The sequence below is a fragment of the Ceratotherium simum genome, chromosome 2 (assembly GCF_057802395.1).
Source record: "Ceratotherium simum simum isolate JZ-2026a chromosome 2, ASM5780239v1, whole genome shotgun sequence".
Classification (NCBI taxonomy): Eukaryota; Metazoa; Chordata; class Mammalia; order Perissodactyla; family Rhinocerotidae; genus Ceratotherium; species Ceratotherium simum.
Genome location: NC_141901.1, coordinates 46,728,351 through 46,745,215, shown reverse-complemented (window position 1 = coordinate 46,745,215; position 16,865 = coordinate 46,728,351). Strand labels below are relative to the sequence as shown.

Here is a 16,865-nt window from a genome sequence, read left to right as displayed (position 1 = left end):
ACCACAACGCTATGAAACTAGAAATCAACTACAAGAAAAAAACTGGGAAAGTTACAAATAATATGGAGACTAAACAACACGCTACTGAACACCATTGGATCAATGAAGAAATCAAAGGAGAAACCAAAAAATACCTGGAGACAAATGAAAATGAAAACGCAACATACCAACTCTACGTGGATGCAGCAAAAGTGGGGCTAAGAGGGAAATTTATAGCAACACAGGCCTACCTCAACAAACAAGGAAAATCTCAAATAAATAACCTTAAACTACACCTAACTGAACTAGAAAAAGAAGAACACACAAAGCCCAAAGTCAGCAGAAGGAGGGGAATAATAAAAATTGGAGCAGAAATAAATGAAAGAGAGACTAAAAAAATAACGGAAAGGATCAACAAAACTCAGAGCTGGTTCTTTGAGAAGATAAACAAAATTGAAAAACCGTTAGCCAGACTCACTAAGAAAAAAAGAGAGAAGGCTCACATAAATAAAATTAGAAATGAAAGAGGAACAATTACAATGGATACCACAGAAACACAAAGGATTATAAGAGAATACTATGAAAAAACTATATGCCAACAAACTGGATAACCTAGAAGAAATGAATAAATTCTTGGAATCATACAACCTCCCAAACTGAATCAAGAAGAAATAGAGAATCTGAATAGAACAATCACAAGTAAAGAGATTGAAACAGTAATCAAAAGAGCCAAGAACACACAACAGAGAAAGGAGAGTCTCCGCAATAAATGGTGTTGGGAAAACTGGACAGCCACGTGCAGAAGAATGGAAGTAGACCAGTATCTTACACCATATACAAAAATTAACTTGAAGTGGATTAAAGACTTGAATGTAAAACCTGAAACCATAAAACTCCTAGAAGAAAACACAGGAAGGACACTCTTTGACATCGGGTCTTAGCAGTATCTTTCAAATCCCATGTCTACTCAGGCAAGGGAAACAGAGGAAAAAATAAACAAATGGGATTACATCAGGCTAAAACCTTCTGCAAGGCAAAGGAAACCGTGAACAGAACAAAAAGACAGCCCACCAGCTAGGAGAAAATATTTGCAAATCATATATCCGACAAGAGGTTAATTTCCAAAATATATAAAGAAGCCATACAACTCAACAACAACAAAACAAACAACCTGATCAAAAATGGGCAGAGGAAATGAACAGACATTTTTCCAAAAGATAAAGATGGCCCACAGGCACATGAAAAGATGTTCAACATCACTAATTATTAGGAAATGTAAATGAAAACTACAATGAGATATCAGCGCACACCCATCAGAATGGCTATAATTAACAAATGTTGGAGAAGATGTGGAGACAAGGGGACCTCATACACTGCTGGTGGGAATACAAACTGGTACAGCCACCATGGGAAACAATATGGAGATTTCTCAAAAATTAAAAATAGAAATACCAAACGATCCAGCTATCCCAATTACTGGGTATTTATCCAAAGAACATGAAATCAACAATTCAAAGAGATTTATGCATCCCTACATTCATCGCAGCATTATTCACAATAGCCAAGACATAGAAGCAACCCAAGTGCCCATCAACTGATGAATGGATAAAGAAGATGTGGTAAGCTACTCAGCCATAGGAAAAAAACAAACAAACAAAATTGTGCCACTTGCAACAACAGGATGGACCTTGAGGGTATTATGTTAGGTGAAATAAGCCGACAGAGAAAGACAAACACCATGTGATTTCACTCATATGTGGAAGATAAACAAACATACGGATAAGGAGAACAGATTAGTGGTTACCAGAGGGGACGGGGTTGGGGGCGGAGGGTGAAAGGGGTAAAGGGTCACATATGTATGGTGACGGATAAAAATTAGACTATTGGGGGTGAGCACGATGCAGTCTATACAGAAACTGACATATAATAATGTACACCTGAAATCACACATGTTATAAACCAATATGACTAAATAAAATAATTAAATAAAGAAAAGAGAGGAAGAGAACAGAGGCAATAACCTGGGAAAAAAAGAAAAAGAAAAAGAAAATTGATTTTTAAAGTTGTTTTCTCTCCTCCCCATCTGAGTGTGGATGACATGACTGTGTGATATCGGTTAGACTGTAATTTAGCACAACCACCCTCCTAATATTTGGCAGTTTCTCATGAAGTTAAAAATATACCTACCCTGTTACCGAATAATGTTACTTCTATTTACTTCTCAAGAAAATGAATGCATACGCCCAAAAGGGCTTCTACAGAAACGTTCATAGCAATGTCATTTACACCAGGCAAAACTGGATAAAACCCAAATGTCCATGGACAGAAGTGATATACAAACCGTTGTATATTCATATTAAGGAACTAACAGTCTGCAGCAAACAACTAAACTATAGATGAGGCAATAACATGGATAACCCCTAACAGTACATTCAGCAAAAGATGCCTATCAAAAATGCTTTCACACTCCAAAAACATATCTTTTAAATGTATCTTTCTGATACTGCTGTGTAAGTCGACTTCCAGGAAGTATCAGAACAGTAGAGTGGTTCCTCTTTGAGAAAATTTGAAGGGAACCTTCCTGGGTTGAGGGAAATGTTCTGTACATTCGCCTGGCTGATAGTTACAAACGCTTTATACATTTATCACGTTTCACTGTATACTTTTTACATTTACATTTTTAACGTCAAAATAAATTATTTTTAAAACTAGAGAATTCTCACAAAGAATAATTGTTTTAGTTCTTGGTTTTACTCTGATATACATATATATATATACTTTTATGTATTCTGTAAAATCTGTGCAAAAGTCTCTGATATGGATTAGAACGTTTTACATCTCCTACCTAGACAGTGCTACAACTTTGGAACATCTTAATTCCTTTTGCTCTCCTCCTGATTTTTGAGTTACTGGCATTAATTTTACTTCAACATATATTTTAAATCACACAGACACCATTATCATTGTTCGAATAGTAATATTTATTTGACTTAACCACGTATTTAGCCTATCCATTGCTCTTCATTCCTTCCTTCATTTTCCACGTTTCCTTGGGATCATTTAAGTTCTGCCTAAAGAGTTACCTTTTGCATTTCCTTTGGTTAGGGTCTGCTGCTTATCTGGTCAGGTCTTCAGCTCACTTTCCTTGAAAGGTATTCTGTCAGGATTAGTAGCAGTTAGTGGGTTGGAAATTATATTGCTTTAGCCCCTTAATAATGTCTTCTTTTTCATTGTTTCTGCTGAGAATTCAGCTCCCAACCTTTGGATGGTGTAATAGGAATTTGCCCCATCTGGGTGCTGCTATGATTTTTTCGTGTCTTTGGTGTTCAGCAGTTTTGGCTGTGGTTTGCTTGTCCTTACCTTGCTTGGAGTTCATAGGTCTTCTTGCACAGGTGATTTGATAGATCGTCCTGTTTTTTTCCTTAATTTTCCATAATATCTTTCAATACTGTTTCTGTCCCATTTCTGGCTGCTCCAACTTCTGAGACTTTAATTACATTTATGTTAGGCCTTTATGACGTAACCCATATCTTTCTTACACTCTTTTCTTAATTTTTATTCCTTTTAGCTCTCTATGCTTAAACTCTACAGAGAGTGTCTTGCTACGTACATATTTTCAGATTAGTCGTCTCTCTTCAAGTGGGTCCAAACTGCTATCACACTGATCTATTGACTTTTTAAAATGCTAACTATTACATATTTTATTTCCATAATTTCCATTGATTTTTAAAATAGATTCTCTTCCTCTCGTGAAAACTTTTATCGTGTCGCCTATTTTTCCGAACAGCTAAAGCATATCATTTTATCTTTCTATCTGATAACTTCACTACCTCAGTCACCTGTGAGTCAATTTCCACGGTTTGCTTTTTTTCTCTTGCTTCTGTTCCTTTATAGTCCTAGAATATAGTGATTGAATGGTGAACCTGTTGTGTGAAAAATGATGGGTAGTTTGAATGATGTCAGCTTTCTCTGAAGATTATTCATCCTCCTCCCCAGCAGACAGCAGAAGAGCAGATCACCTCAGCCCAATCCAATCCTTGAATAAGCCGATTTGCAGCTTGTTTGCACTCATGGGAAGTGTCAGTCTACAGCTAGTTTGCTCACACTACTATGCTGTACACCGCCAGGGATCCTACCTGAGACCTTGGGGTGTTTCCTTGGCCCCTCCTCTTTGATGAGTCCTGAACTTCAATTTTTATCCCCTGAGCACCATGATACTGCTGAAAATTCCACTCTCTTTCAGCCACACTCTGCTTGCCTTTGTAGCCTCTTGCATGCACATTGCTTAATTTGCAAATGTCTTCAGGGGAAATCCTGTACCAAGCATCCAGCTCACTTACCAACCCACTCCAGGATCTTGACTCCTCAAGTCTGAATACTTGGACAGCTCCATACGTCTCTTTTCTCCTCCCTCTCCTCCTCCTCCTCCTTCTTCTTTTCTCTCCAGATCCATGTGATTCCTTAAAGTGCTGCTGTTTTCTCTGACTCTTAGCAGGTGCCCTCTCCCCAGCTTCTCAGTCCCTGACAAGAACTGGCAAATGCCCTGAGGGGAAAAGGTAGAAAAGTAGTTTCATTCCAATGAGCTCCTCTCTCTCTGGAGCTGATCCTGTGGGTCCTAGCTGCATTGGTATTTCTCCAAAGACTTCAAACAGAATTCCTTTAATCCAGACTTTATCTAGTTGTCTTCAGGGTGAATGCTGGTTTGCTACAAACACTCCATCATAACTGAAAGAAGACATCTTCTACACTTCCAGATAAATTATATTTCCCTCCTTTGGTTTCTTAAAAATAACACAAAACCAAAAGAAATAAAACAACAAAATGATGGGGTCACTGGACATACTTGGACGTTTCTTATGATACTGTGGTAAGTGTGGCAAGATATTAAAAGCTCTTGCTAGAAGCATGTGCAAAGGATTGTCTACTGTGTTTAAACAATCATCATATCTGTCTAAGGTCCAAGAATTTGCTGAAGTTGGATCCAGTCCCCTGCTGCAGTGTCTCCACTGTCAATTAAATCACCATCAAAATCATCAAGTAACCAGTTTTTCAGATGCTGGTCACTAATATGGTCCTAATTTATTCTGGGGAATGTTGAACGTCAGCAGCGGTGCAGTTAGAAGTAGAAACAAAGCACATAATAATAACAATCGTAACAGCTCCCTCAGAGCTCTACTGTGTGACCACCACGGTTCCCCAGTGCTTTACTGTGTAATAGCTTATTTAGTCCAGGTAACAACGCTGAGACAGTGCAGGTTATTAAGATCCCATGTTGCAGAAGAGAACACGGAGGCACTGACAGGCTGAGCTTGCTTCCCAAGGGTCCCAGCCCTGTGAGGGTGAGAGCCAGCACTCAGACCCGGGCAGTGTGCCTCCAGAGCCCTTGCTCTTGGCCATCATGCTCAGCGGTAACTGGGAAGACTTCACTGAGATTGGCATCCCCTCCTTCTGGCTCAACCTCCAAGATTTTGAAGAGAAAAAGAAGACTAGAAGTGAGGCCTACAAAACACTCAGAACTAGTTAGTGAAATAGAGAAAAAGAGGAGATAGAGCAAACAAAACCATTTAGTCTTCCCCAGAAACAGACTCCAGGCTTCAGGGATGATGCAATCACACCTCCTAACAGAAGTGTTTATGGGCCTTGAATCTTCTTCTTTTTTTAATTTTAATTTTTTTCATTGAGGTGTACTTGACACAGAACATTAAATTACTTTCAGATGTACAACATAATGATTTGATATTTGTATATATTGGAGAATGATCACCACAATAGGTCTAGTTAACATCCGTCACCGCACATAGTTACAGAATTCCTTTTTCTTGTCACAAGAACTTTTAAGATCAACTCTTTTTGCTACTTTCAAATATGCAACACAGTATTATTAACTATTCTCACCACGCTGTACATTACATCATCATGACATTTATTTTGTAGCTAGAAGTTTGCTCCCTTGGACTCCCTTCACCATTTCACCCACCCCTCACCTCTGGCAACCACCAATCTGTTCTCTGTATCTAAGAGCTTGCTTTTGGGTTTCGGTTTTTTTTGTTTTGTTTTGGTTTGGTTTTTAGATATCACACGTAAGTTTAGATCATACGGTATCTGTCTTTCTTTGGTTTATTTCACTTATCACAATGCCTTCAAAGTTCATCCATGTTGTTGCAAATGGCAAGATTTCACTCCTTTTGGGGCTGAGTAATACTCCATTGTGTATATATACCACATTTTCTTTATCCACCATCTGTCATTGGACACCTAGGTGGTTTCCAAACCTTGGCTATTGGAAATAAAGCCACAATGAAAATGGGGGGGCATAAATCGTTTTCACCTTAGTGTTTTCGTTTTCTTTGGATGAATACCCAGAAGTGGAATTACTGGACCATATGATAGTTCCAGTTTTAATTTTTTTGAAGAACCTCCATACTGTTTTCCATGGTGGCTGCACCAACTTACATTCCCACCAACAGTGTGCAAGGGTTCCTTTTGCTCTTCATCCTCGCCAACACTTGTTATTTCTTGTCTTTTTCAAAAGGGCTATTCTAACAGGTGTGAAGTGATAGCTCATTATGATTTTGATTTGTATTTCCATGATGATTAGTGATGTCCAGTATCCTTTCACACACCTATTAGCCATCTGTATGTCTTCTTTGGAATAATATCTATTCAGATCCTCTGCCCATTTTTTAATCAGATTGTTTGTCTTTTTGTTGTTGAGTTGTATGAGTTCTTTATATATTTGGGATATTGGCCTCTCATCAGAGATATTATGTGCAAATATTTCTCCCATTCCGTAGGTTGGCTTTTCATTTTGTTGATAGCTCCCTTTGCTGTACAGAAGCTTTGTAGTTTGATGTAGTCCCACTTGTTTATTTTTACTTTTGTTGCCTTTGCTTTAGGTGTCAAATCCAAAAAATCATCTCTAAGACCAACGTCAAGGCCTTGACTCTTCTTGATGGTCCGAACAAGGGAGTTCCCGAGAGGGGCTCGCAGAAAAAGTGACAGTGCCTTTTGTGTTCAATGTGTAGAGGGGACAGCTGAGCACTCCTGCCTTCTTGACTTAGAGCGAGAGACATTGCACCTGGAGTCGCAAGGGGGAGGGTGGGAATGTGCCACAAAAATGAGCCCAAATCATGTTTTTCAAAGATCGTTAATGAACATAGCACCTTCACGTTTAGCCATATCCATGTGCCTGTATCATTAACTACCTAATATTTTCCCTGCATTGAGTTACATTTTTTATATAGGAAATTGATTTTTAAAATTAATTACATATATATCACTACCGCAGCAAAAATACCAGTGTGAATTTCCACGAGCAGGAAGCAACCATAAAAGTAGCCAAAGCGCAAAAAACAGTGCTGTTATAGTTAATAACAGAGATAATAAGCAGAGCTCATGAGCTTCCACAAGCATTCCCTTGAGGGATGGGCAGTGGCAGCCTTTGGAGGAACCTAGAACGATGCCGGGGCTGGAGTGATCAGTGTAAGAAAACCCTTGTTACGGCCGGTTTACCACTGCCCGGCAAAAGCCAGGGCAAGGAATAGTTCTTTACTGGCCAAGGGGAAACACTCAAGTCCTCCTCTCAATCAAAGCTCAAGGACTGCCTAGAGATCAGTACAGACCCAGGAGCTGCCAGCACTGGGGATCAAATAAATGGCCTACAAGGAATCTCATGCTGAGCAAGAAGTCAGGAACTTGAAATAAAACATCTCATGCGTGACTGGCTGGCTAGATAAATGAGCTAGATCTGCATTGTCTAAGATGGGGTCCACTAGACACCTGTGGCAATTGAGTGCTTGAAATGTGGCTAGCACTGAGAAAATGAGTTTTTTATTTTTTACTTAATTTTAACTAATTTGAATTTGAATAGCCGCATGCAGCTAGTGGCTACATTATAGGACAGCACAGGTTAGAGAATAACCATTACACCATAAAATCATCTGCTTTATTTCCTTGTAGCAATAAACAAATTTAGTAAGATCTCACACTTAATAGCAAGTCCAAATGGCTTTCTCCCCCTGCTTAGATGCAGGTGGATTTCAGTTCAGCCCCGGGGGCTGTCTCTCCTGCTGCTTTTGCCTCCTCATTAGATCCCCACACCTCCACCAAGGGATTGGGAGCCTCAGCCAGTCCTGCTCTCTCACAGATGGGGTCTCGGCTGTCTTGGCTGGTCACAGAGCTCTACCCAAGTGGTGGCCTCACACCTTCCCTCCCAAGTTTGACTGACATCGCTGTAGCACTGTCTGGGTCCAAATGTTGTGCACTAAGGAGTTTCTATGTTTTTGAAGGCATGGGGCAAGTGAGTGAATCCAGGCTCTGGTTGGTGGAAGACCACAAAGAGCTCAGCAAACTTTGTGTGGATTAGGTGATGTAGGAGTAAGGCGGTCATGTCAGCAATTGCAGGACAGTGGTAGAAGTTTTGTCCCATCCCCAGAACAGTGTGTTTGATTCTCAAGAACAGCGTTTCACTGAATTTTGCAAAGCTAATTTCTATTGCACAGACAAGACTGCAGTATAAGAATGGAAGTCAGAGAAACAATGGCCTTAGAGGACAAGTAAGGAAAAAATTTTGAGGTAGGACTTGAATGGTGATGGAAAGGTCTTGACCCTCAATGGGGGGCAAACGGTCAGGCCCAGGGAAGCTGTGGCACCTCAGGGGCTTCGATCTGGGTGCCATTACCCTTCACTCCCAAGTCCCTCCTGAGAGCAAAAGAGCATCCTGGAGCAAAGCAAAAGCACAAGAGGTTTCCCAGATCCACCAGAAGCGGAGGGTGAGACACAAGGACCAGAATGGAGAAGCAAAGAGGTTTAGACACAGAGAGAATTACAATGGGTTTGGTAACTATACCCCGAAGGGGAACTGGCTTTGTTTAAGGGGCCAAATTTTCCATGGAAGTCTGTCCATCCCTGAATATATTTCAAAGCTAGCTATGATGTGTATACAGATGTTAACATGAAAATTATATTTAAATAGTAGTAGTAAATAAGAGACTTTGGTTGAGTTATCTGACAGATTTACTCATAAAAATGGGAAACAGTTATTAGAATGTTGTCATTAAACAAAGACAAAAACAGGATTTATAAAAGAGACAGAAAAGAGAGGAGAAACAAAAAGCCACAGATCGCCTGGGAATGGGGAACTGAATTTCTCTTTTCCTTCGTAAACAAGGAAAGTCAAAAACCTGAGGACAGCAAAAATATCATAATAAATATTTTGAGCTTACTTTGCATCCTAGCCTAGACCAAACCAGAAGAATAGGTATCAACATCACTTTAGCAATAACCACGTGGCTTTCAACTTTCTTTACTGAGGCATGCTAAATAGAAGTGACGAAAAGTGTACACTTCAAAAACCTTCACCGGTGTAAACCCACCTGAATAACTACTGATGTAGCGCCCAGACTAAGGTGTAGAGCATTTCCAGACCCCAGAAATCTTCCTCCTGCCTCTTGCCATGCAAGAGCTCACAGAGTGATCTCCACCCCTGCCACCTGCCAACTTCTATCAATACAGGTTAGTTTTTCCTGCCCTTTACCTTCACATAAATTGAATCATAAAGTATGTACTGGGTTTTTTGTGGGAGAGGGGCATGGGTCTGACTTCTTTCACTCCACGTTGTGTCTGTGAAATTTATCCGTGTTTTTCGTGTGGTTCTTTGTTTCTGTGTGTGTTCCTCGTATGAATATAACTCAATATATTTCTTTCTTCCACTATTCTTGGACACGTGAGTTGTTTCCAGTTTAGGATATTTTGAACTGGCATGAACTTTCTTTTAAATGTCTTTTGGTGGTGATGAAAATAATGAGAATAATAAGAACTTTTCATATATCGAGGCATATGGGGAAGCCATTTTTGTTTTAAAACCTGATTTGGCCTGAACTTGTTTTTCCCAAAGTGGCTTGACTTATGGCCCATCAAACATGCACTGTATGCCTGCTTTAAACATTAAACATTATCCCAAAGCAAAGAAGGTACTCTGCGAAGATAGGGATGAATGCCTCCCTTCCTCTGAGGCCAATCAATGCCAGCACTTCTTTGAAGACAAGCATTCCTTCCCAGAAACCAGGGTCAGATTGACCTGCTGTGTATGTGCTAAACTGCAGTGAAACATCTCCTTGTGACTTTGAAAAAAAAAGCTATTCCTATCACGCTTGATGTATGCTCTTTGTTCTGAAACGATATATAATCATGCTGTAAACCACACTTCTCCAGAGTGCATTCTTCCCTGGTGGAGACTACACTTCTGGTCTAGTCCTCAGCTTGGCTCAAATAAATCTCACCTTATCTTTCTTATCTACAGACTGGTTATTGATTATTTGTTTCAACAGTGGACATAGTCACACATTTCTCTAGGGCAGCCCATTCCAATAGAAATATAATGCCAGTCACAGGAATTTTAAATTTTCTAGTAGATACATTTTCAAAAGTAGAGGTGAAATCTATCTTAATAATATTCTGTGAGACCTACCACATATCAAAAATATTATCATTGCAACACGTGACACTAGCAACATTTCGAGTGTTCAGTGGCTACATGTGGCTTGTAGCTACCATAGTGGACAGCACAGGTCTAAGGTATAGAGCTAAAAGTAGAATTTCTGGGCCACAGCACACAACTGTGTATGTACGACCCTTTGCTGACAGTTACAAAAATTTTTCCAACATTGTTGAACTTATGTATACTCTTACCAGAAAGGAATGACAGTTTCCAGTGCTCCCCATATGGTCAACGTTTGGAATTGTCAGTCTTTTTTTTTTTTTTTTTTTTTGGTCAGGTTTATGAGGTGATAGTTACATACAGTAAAATTCACCATATTAGATTACACTACGTATTTTTCAATGATATCATTTGTTTGCAAAGCTGGATTTTGGTGGTTGCTGTGATAAAAAAGCAAGTACCATGCGAATAATCCATGTGGAACAAGAAATGAAGGTGGCAGTTTGAGAAGCTGTGCAGTGCACAACACCAAGGTATACGTGTTTGAAATGTCAGAACACTGAAAAAAGCCAACCACTCTATGAACTTTTGCAGAGAGTCAAGAGAACACGTAAGGATATCCACAGCACCAGCCACCTACCCACAAAATATAGAAATCTATGTGAACTCAGCAAACAACAGCACTCCCCAAGTAAAGTGATGTTCTTGTTGTCAGCCAGTGTATCAGGAGATTAGGGCAAACAGGAAAGAGAGAGAGAGAGAAAGAGAGAGAGAATTTGCAGCAATTAAAGATTATTCATTAACTAAATCAATTTAATGTTAGTCAAAGTTTTAAAGTTAACTATAGATCTTGAAATCATAAATTAAGCTGATACATATTGGTACAGGAGGATGTTGGAATCATATATTGGTATACACGGAATCATATATTAGAAGACACCTAAAAATATTTCCCCAAATTGCAAATGGAATAATTGAGTCCTGAGGTTTCTAGAATTATAAGAATTTATCCCCTTTTAAAGATATCGTCTGGTATATTTAATTTGCTTGAACATACAACTTTAAAATTTTATCAGTTGAAATACTTATTGGAAGTAATGTTTGCTTATTTGACCAGTACAACCAGTATGGGAAATTTAGGAAGTCCAACTTAATTACGATTTTCAAGCCAAAATAAACCCAAGACTTGAATATACTAGAATATTGTGCTACCAGTATTTCCTACGTTACGAGAAAATCTGAAAGAAAATATGTAATAGTTTTTAGACCAAAATTATTAAACCATTCTAATTTTTCTGAGTCACTTTGATAAATAAAAAATCAACATGAGATAAACTTTTTCAATGCCATTATATATTAAATACTTAAATTATTTAAATTGTTTAAAAGTACTATGATTCTTCTCTGTTGTTAACTTGATTTATTTTCTTTTTTTGTACCAAGCAATCAAGACCATTAGTTTAATCTACAGCTAAATCTTTTATTTTTCCATGTTACAAATTCGGCAACAAATTTTTTTGTGAAGGAAATAGCACATTTAAAGCATAAGTAGTAAAACATTTTTTCTAGCAATTCTTAATTCTCTTATTTTAAATTTATATATAAATTTATATAAGTGATTATTACTGCCCTTAAACTAATCTGGGCAGTAATGCCTTTAAATTTTTAGAGACCTAATTTGTCTATTCCCTCCAGAGGAAGAGAAAATATATTGATTTGCTTCTGAGAAAATATATTTATAAAAAGGAAAGATTCCATCAATCTGCTGGGCATTCTAAAGGAACTAATTGTGGCAAGTAACATTACTTAAGGTGGAAACAGAGGCAATGATATCTATTAACAACGCTTACTGGTGAGGGAAACAAAAAGAAATAATGTAGCAACATGAGGTCCTTGAAGGACTCTCATTGCTAAAAATCGAGTAATTCCATGATATCCTTTGAGTCACACGAGATATCGTCTTTACCAGCATACGTATCTATGCATGAAGTCATTGCTTTTCATGATTTTATTAAGGGCTGAATTTGCTTATGGTTCTGGAAAGTATTAAATCTTGAGTTGTATAGTTGTCAGAATTGTTCATGTTGCTGACGTAATTGCTTGTTTGTAATGATATAAATGTCTTTCCTCTCTTTTCTGTAGTCTAATTTAAACAATCTTTAAAGGATATTAAAGAAAAAAATTTTAGCTATTTAGAAACTTGAGTATACCAATCAAAGAAAGTGGCTCCTTGCACGTTAGAAATTCAGTTTTCTTCCCGTACTAAGACCCCGTTTAAGTGTAGCAATTTATTAAAGCCAAGAGTTCCTGTGGAGGAATCGTGTGCATTCAGATCATCCTTAACATGGATACTCCACTTTTCGCAGAAATTGACAACGATTGATTGGGCCCATAATGTTCTCTCCATGGAGACACAAGAGGTGAACAACTTCTCATTGCTACTGTCTCCAGCACCAAGAAATACCGGAATCCTCAGCACAAAAGGCAATCAGAAAAGACTCACAGACCAGATTAGCTGTCATCTACTACCTAACAGGGAATGGATCCCTGTCAACCGCCATTTGCTGTCCAACATATGCAATAGAATATCTCTGCGTAATGTTCAAACGCCCTTCTGTCGTACCTCCCCCTTAGTTAAGTCAGGAGAGCACCACCCCCCTTCTTAGAATATCGTAGATAGATGTATAGAAAGATTGTTGTATTGGCAAGTAAGTGAAGAAAGGGACATTGACAGAGTTGGAAAAGAAATTGGACAATAATTTGGTACCGCTTCTGTGGAAGGCAAATTTGCAGGATTTACTAAAATTAGGAGCATATAAACACCACAATGTAGCAATTGCACCGCCAGTTGTCCACACTATAGAAATACCTGCATAAGTAGCCAAAGATATGTGAACAAGAATGAGGGTTGCAGCATTACTTGTAATCATAAAACTAACTTAATTTAAAAAGCAATATGAAAAAGGTTAAATAAATAACGCACAAACTATGGAAGAAATGTCTTTGTCAAAAATAATGCAGAGGATGACTATGATGATGATTCCACTGATCACAACATTGTTTATAGAGCCATTACCAAATCCAGGCACGTCCTGGGGATAGGACACTTTTGCTGGCCTCACATTACAGATGAAAGAATTGTGGCACATCAACACCTAATCCTGGCAAGGATGTGGAGCAACAGGATCTCTCATTCATTGCTGGTGGGAATGCAAAGTGGTACAGCCACTTTGGAAGACAGTTTGGCAGTTTCTTACAAAACTAAATATATTCGTAACATATGATCCAGCAATCACACTCCTTGCTATTTATCCACAGGAGTTGAAAAGTTATGCCCACGCAAAAACTTGCACACGGACGTTTATAGCAGCTTTATTCATAATTGCCAAAACTTAGAAGCAATGAAGATGTTTTCCAACAGTTGCATGGATAAATAAACAGCGGTACACCCAGACAATGGGATATTATTCAGCACTAAAAAGAAAGGAGCTACCGAGCCATGAAAAGACATGGAGGCATCTTCAATGCGTATTACTAAGTGACAGAAGCCAAGGCGAAAAGGCTCCATACTGTATAATTCCAACTCTACAACATTCTGGAAAAGGCAAAACCATGGAGAGAGGAAAAACATCAGTGGTTGTCAGAGGTGCGGGGAGGGGGATGAATGGGCGGAGCAGCAAGGATTTTTAGGGCAGTGAAAATACTCTGTATGATACTATAATGGTGGATACATGCCATTATATGTTTGTCCAAACCCATGGAATGTAAAACACCAGGAGTGAACTGCAATGTAAACTATGGACTTTGGGAGATTATGATGTGTCAATGTAGATTCACCAACTGTAACGACTGTACCGCTCTGGTAGGGATGTTTATGAAGAGGGAGGCTATGCATATGGGAGGGGGACAGGGAGCATATGAGAAATCTCTGTACCTTCCCCTCTGTCTTGAAATGAGTACAGCCATGTTTGGCCATTCCGTTGACCTACAGCCACCAGCACACAAAGAAATATCAAGCGGCTTTCTGTGTGGTGGGAACTGGCCCTTCTCCCATGGAGAGAGTTGCAAATTGGAACACTTCAAGGCTCTTTGGGCATCGTAGTTCGGGACGGACTGGCCAATGTGCTGGGCTGGGACGATAACCAGGGAGAACAATGCACATACACAACTGCTGGGCTGGGACGATAGCCAGGGGGCTCAATGCATGGACGACACTGATAACCATTTGTGCATGGGAACACTAAATGCTTGCTCTGCAAACTCTGTAACTGCTTAGTCTGGAAATTACTGATGCTATATAAACTGCTGGAAACTGAGGCCTGGTGAGAGTCTCACCTGTGGAGGGGACGCCTTGCCCAGGACCTCTGATGATCGGAGTCCTGCCTAGCCGAGTCGACTGAAGGGACTCTCCCTGGCAGTGGGGCGTGGATGTTGTGAGTAACCGATCTGATGTGTTTTCTTTTCAGTCAACCTGGTGTTTCTCTTTCCGGTTGATTTGTGTCATTTCCCTTCAGTCGATTTGGTGTTTCCCTTTCCGATCAATCTGATGTTTTTCCCTCTCATTATATGACCTATTCGAATCTGCTGCTATCTCAGTTGATCTGATGTTTCCCTTTCTGATCGATCTGGTGTTTTTCCCTTTAATTATTTGACCTATTTGGATCAGTTTGCAGACTATCGCCTTTACTCTCCTGTATATAATAAAATATACCTTCAGTCCATTTGTTTGGAGTGGAAAGTTTCTTTTATGTCTCCGATCGAATCCACCAAACCTCTCAAAACACCCTCCAATATTGCTCTGAACCTGAAATGCTCTAAAAAATAGTCTTAGTTTTAAAAGTAAGCACACTTGAGAAACTCAATCTTCCCAAAGTAAGCATTTTGAAAAATGAATGCAAGCATGTCTAGAAAATGAGACACACACACACACACACACACACACACACACACACACAAAGAGAGAGAGACATTGAAGGAACAGAAGTTCGACTTACTCTTCCAAGCCTATAAAGGGCAGAATAAAGATTTCATCCCACCACACCAGAACCCGCGTTCCTAGGTCTCTGTTTCAGAAATTCCTCTAATTTCCGTATAAACGGGACATCCCAGCAGATGTTGTGTGAGAATCAGGTTGGGGAGGTGGGATGGCTCCTGACAGGTATTAGACGTGAGGTGGATAGGACCCAGAACACAGGAGGGTAAATTTTATATGAGGGAATCCACAGGTGATCAAGAGCAGGAAACAGGGGAGGCTCAGTTAAAAACCCACACCCATTCTACGTCCCTGGGTGGGCTCGAACCACCAACCGTTCAGTTAACAGCCGAACGCGCTAACCGATTGCGCCACAGAGACGCAGGAGACTGACTCGCCTGGCCTCCTTAGGGAGTGAGCACCTACTAACCTCTGCGCTCTGCCGCCCGCCTTGCAGGAAAACCGCAAGTTCCAAAGCCTCGGAAAACCAGAGAGATTACCATAATGAATCGTGTTGTTCCTCTCGTGGGAAACCTGTGCGTTGGGTGATTCCGAAGGCAGAAGGGCAGCGGAACGGCCTCTCCCTCCCTCCTTGCCGGTGACTCGATTCAGAAGGCAGCACCTCCGGAGTCGCCCGGGGCGCGACCCTCCCGGGCCTGAGCCGAGTGGGGCCCAAGGATCCCTAAACGCCCCGTGGGCTCCCGGGATGGCTCTTCCCGTCGCTTCGCCTTCACCCGACCGTCCTTCGTCACCAGCTCTCCCCAGGCCCGGGCCGGATGCGCGGGCTGGAACAAGTGTGAAGGACACACAGCGGTCAGAGAACGAGCGTTTGCCCACCCTTCCGAGAGGCCTTCGGGGCCAGTGGGGTGCTGCCGCTTCCTTCTTCGGATTCTTGGGTCCAGCACGCGAGCTCCGTGAGGGCAGGCGTCGTGTCGATGGTCGCCCGTGGGCCCCCTGGCCGAGAACAGGGTCTGGCACTCACCAGGGCTCTATTAGGTCTTGTTGAATTCATACATCGTCTTTAGCTTTTAGTCCCATGAAGAACCCTGAGAATGGAAAGAATGAAACGTTTCTCACAGCTAAATTTCTTCTTAAAAGGTCTTTTTTTCTAGTTAATTGTGCAGCATTCCGTGGGGGTGGGGGTGGGGGTGGGGCACAGGAAAGGCCTACAGTGCACCGTCTGCACGCTTGAGCTCCCCGCGCCCAGCTCCGCTGCGTTCGTGTGCTCAGTGCGGTCGGTGGGGCCGGTGGGGACCCGGGGGCGGGAAAAGGGATGGGGCCAAAAGGCAAGCGCGAAGCAGAGGGAAAGAAGCAGTGGAGGCGACTACAGGGTCAGCAAGACCTCCTAGGAGGCCTGTGCAGAGGCAAGCGCCAGACCCTGCGGAGATGAGAAGCGTTTTTGTTATCCTAGCAGAATGAGGAGGAAAGGAGGGAAAAACAGAGAGAGAAAAGGAAAGAACGAAAAACGCGAAGACC

At 40.7% G+C, this 16,865-nt stretch overlaps 1 non-coding gene across 1 annotated transcript; it reads right to left on the bottom strand.

Moving 5' to 3' along the window:
* Positions 1-15,696: 15,696 nt before the first annotated feature.
* Positions 15,697-15,770, bottom strand: TRNAN-GUU (transfer RNA asparagine (anticodon GUU)). The gene has a single exon. It is a non-coding gene; the product is annotated as a tRNA-Asn (tRNA).
* Between the last annotated feature and the right edge of the window lie 1,095 nt (positions 15,771-16,865).